Consider the following 5,000-nt stretch of genomic DNA (forward strand, 5'->3'; position numbering starts at 1 on the left):
GTAAAAAAAAAAAAAAAAAAAAAAAAAAAGAAGCTCAAAGCTGTGGACGTAAACCAAGAGACGTGATGTGATTTTAAACTGCAGCATCACTTGGGAAATCTATTTTAAATGGATGTGATTGGCCCTCAAGGGACATATGGAGTAAGAACTGACCTATAGTGCAGTGGGGCCCTGGAGGAAGATTTATTGGGACCACTTCCATCTTTAATAACACCATTTTTTTTACCCTGGTTTGCTCTGGAAAAAAGGCTTCACCACCCATGTACCCATATATATATATATATATATATATATATATTTATATATATATGTATATATATATATATATACATGTATATGTAAATAAATATATATGTGGGAAAAATTCCATGACTACTTTATCGCTACAGAACTGTTTCATGAGGGGTTCCCTCAATCGTCAGGAAATTTAAAAATAAATAAATAAATAAAATTTGACGATTGAGGGAACCCCTCATGAAACAGTTCTGTAGAGATAAAGTAGTCTTGTGATTTTTCCCACACACACACATATATATATTGCGCTCTACCACGGCATCGAGCACTATTCTCTCGATAATCTAATTAAGAAATATATGTATGTTTATATATGTGTATTCATGTGTACAAATGTATATATGTACATTTATGTGTGTATCTATATATATACATACATTTATAAATATATATACATATATATATATACATATATATATACATATATATATATATATATGTACACATGTATATATGTACATATACACATATATTATTAAAAACATATGTGTGTGTGTGTGTATATATGTATATATATATATATATTTATATACACACATATATATTTTTAATTACCCATGTACCTAAAATGTCTCATTGAATGCTAAAACCCAATAAAATATCGCAAGTATCTGTTTGAATCGAGAATCCATTCTGAATCCAATCGTCCACCCGAGAATCCCAATCCAATGGTGAACTATTAAAGAAAATAATAAAAAAAAAAAAATAAATAAATAAATAAATATATATATATATATATATATACTGTATATATGTATATATATATATATATATATATACTTGTATATATAAATAAATATATGTGTGGGAAAAATCACATGACTACTTTATCTCTACAGAACTGTTTCATGAGGGGTTCCCTCAATCGTCAGGAAATTTAAAAATAGATAAATAAATACATAAAATTTGACGATTGAGGGAACCCCTCATGAAACAGTTCTGTAGAGATGAAGTAGTCTTGTGATTTTTCCCACACACACATATACATATATATTGCGCTCTACCACGGTATCGAGCACTATTCTCTCGATAATCTAATTAAGAAATATATGTATGTTTATATATGTGTATTCATGTGTACAAATGTATATATGTACATTTATGTGTGTATCTATATATATACATACATTTATAAATATATATACATATACATATATATATATGTACACATGTATATTTTTACATATACACATATATTATTAAAACAATATGTTTGTGTGTGTGTGTATATATGTATATATATATATATATATATATATATACACACATATATATTTTTAATTACCCATGTACCTAAAATGTTTCATTAAATGCTAAAACCCAATAAAATATCGCAAGTATCTGTTTGAATCAAGAATCCATTCTGAATCCAATCGTCCACCCGAGAATCCCAATCCAATGGTGAACTATTAAAGAAAATAATAATAAAATTAAAAAAAAAATATATATATATATATATATATATCATTTTTTAAAGATTCAGATCGGGCGGTTTAGCTCGGTTGGTAGAGTGGCCGTGCCAACAACTTGAGGGTTGCAGGTTCGATTCCCGCTTCCACCATCCCAGTCTCTGCCGTTGTGTCCTTGGGCAAGACATTTTACCCACCTGCTCCCAGTGCCACCCACACTGGTTTGAATATAACTTAGATATTGGGTTTCACTATGTAAAGCGCTTTGAGTCACTAGAGAAAAAGCGCTATATAAATGTAATTCACTTCACTTCACATCCTTATTTAGCATATTTCAGAGGCGTTTTTTGTCCATCATAATTTATACACTTTTCTTTTTAATGGCTACAGATTGTTACTGACTCCTACATGGCAAACACTACTGACTCCTACATGGCAAACATTACTGACTCCTACATGGCAAACATTACTGACTCCTACATGGCAAACACTACTGACTCCTACATGGCAAACATTACTGACTCCTACATGGCAAACATTACTGACTCCTACATGGCAAACATTACTGACTCCTACATGGCAAACATTACTGACTCCTACATGGCAAACATTACTGACTCCTACATGGCAAACATTACTGACTCCTACATGGCAAACATTACTGACTCCTACATGGCAAACATTACTGACTCCTACATGGCAAACATTACTGACTCCTACATGGCAAACATTACTGACTCCTACATGGCAAACATTACTGACTCCTACATGGCAAACACTACTGACTCCTACATGGCAAACATTACTGACTCCTACATGGCAAACATTACTGACTCCTACATGGCAAACACTACTGACTCCTACATGGCAAACATTACTGACTCCTACATGGCAAACATTACTGACTCCTACATGGCAAACACTACTGACTCCTACATGGCAAACACTACTGACTCCTACATGGCAAACATTACTGACTCCTACATGGCAAACATTACTGACTCCTACATGGCAAACATTACTGACTCCTACATGGCAAACATTACTGACTCCTACATGGCAAACATTACTGACTCCTACATGGCAAACATTACTGACTCCTACATGGCAAACATTACTGACTCCTACATGGCAAACATTACTGACTCCTACATGGCAAACATTACTGACTCCTACATGGCAAACACTACTGACTCCTACATGGCAAACACTACTGACTCCTACATGGCAAACATTACTGACTCCTACATGGCAAACACTACTGACTCCTATATGGCAAACATTACTGACTCCTACATGGCAAACATTACTGACTCCTACATGGCAAACACTACTGACTCCTACATGGCAAACATTACTGACTCCTACATGGCAAACATTACTGACTCCTACATGGCAAACATTACTGACTCCTACATGGCAAACACTACTGACTCCTACATGGCAAACATTACTGACTCCTACATGGCAAACATTACTGACTCCTACATGGCAAACACTACTGACTCCTACATGGCAAACATTACTGACTCCTACATGGCAAACATTACTGACTCCTACATGGCAAACATTACTGACTCCTACATGGCAAACACTACTGACTCCTACATGGCAAACACTACTGACTCCTACATGGCAAACATTACTGACTCCTACATGGCAAACATTACTGACTCCTACATGGCAAACATTACTGACTCCTACATGGCAAACATTACTGACTCCTACATGGCAAACATTACTGACTCCTACATGGCAAACATTACTGACTCCTACATGGCAAACATTACTGACTCCTACATGGCAAACATTACTGACTCCTACATGGCAAACATTACTGACTCCTACATGGCAAACATTACTGACTCCTACATGGCAAACACTACTGACTCCTACATGGCAAACACTACTGACTCCTACATGGCAAACATTACTGACTCCTACATGGCAAACACTACTGACTCCTATATGGCAAACATTACTGACTCCTACATGGCAAACATTACTGACTCCTACATGGCAAACACTACTGACTCCTACATGGCAAACATTACTGACTCCTACATGGCAAACATTACTGACTCCTACATGGCAAACATTACTGACTCCTACATGGCAAACATTGCTGACTCCTACAGGGCAAACATTACTGACTCCTACATGGCAAACACTACTGACTCCTACATGGCAAACATTACTGACTCCTACATGGCAAACATTACTGACTCCTACATGGCAAACATTACTGACTCCTACATGGCAAACACTACTGACTCCTACATGGCAAACATTGCTGACTCCTACATGGCAAACATTACTGACTCCTACATGGCAAACACTACTGACTCCTACATACCAATAATTACTGACACCTACATGGTAAACATTACTGACTCCTACATGGCAAACATTACTGACTCCTACATGGCAAACATTACTGACTCCTACATGGCAAACACTACTGACTCCTACTTGGCAAACACTACTGACTCCTACATGGCAAACATTTCTGACTCCTACATGGCAAACACTACTGACTCCTACTTGGCAAACATTACTGACTCCTACATGGCAAACATTACTGATTCCTACATGGCAAACATTACTGACTCCTACATGGCAAACATTACTGACTCCTACATGGCAAACATTACTGACTCCTACATGGCAAACATTACTGACTCCTACATGGCAAACATTACTGACTCCTACATGGCAAACATTACTGACTCCTACTTGGCAAACACTACTGACTCCTACATAGCAAACATTACTGACTCCTACATGGCAAACATTACTGACTCCTACACGGCAAACATTACTGACTCCTACATGGCAAACATTACTGACTCCTACATGGCAAACATTACTGACTCCTACATGGCAAACATTACTGACTCCTACATGGCAAACATTACTGACTCCTACATGGCAAACATTACTGACTCCTACATGGCAAACATTACTGACTCCTACATGGCAAACATTACTGACTCCTACATGGCAAACATTACTGACTCCTACATGGCAAACATTACTGACTCCTACATGGCAAACACTACTGACTCCTACATGGCAAACATTACTGACTCCTACATGGCAAACATTACTGACTCCTACATGGCAAACATTACTGACTCCTACATGGCAAACATTACTGACTCCTACATGGCAAACATTACTGACCCCTACTTGGCAAACACTACTGACTCCTACATAGCAAACATTACTGACTCCTACATGGCAAACATTACTGACTCCTACACGGCAAACATTACTGACTCCTACATGGCAAAC

The sequence above is a fragment of the Nerophis ophidion genome, linkage group LG24 (genome assembly GCF_033978795.1).
Source record: "Nerophis ophidion isolate RoL-2023_Sa linkage group LG24, RoL_Noph_v1.0, whole genome shotgun sequence".
Lineage (NCBI taxonomy): Eukaryota > Metazoa > Chordata > Actinopteri > Syngnathiformes > Syngnathidae > Nerophis > Nerophis ophidion.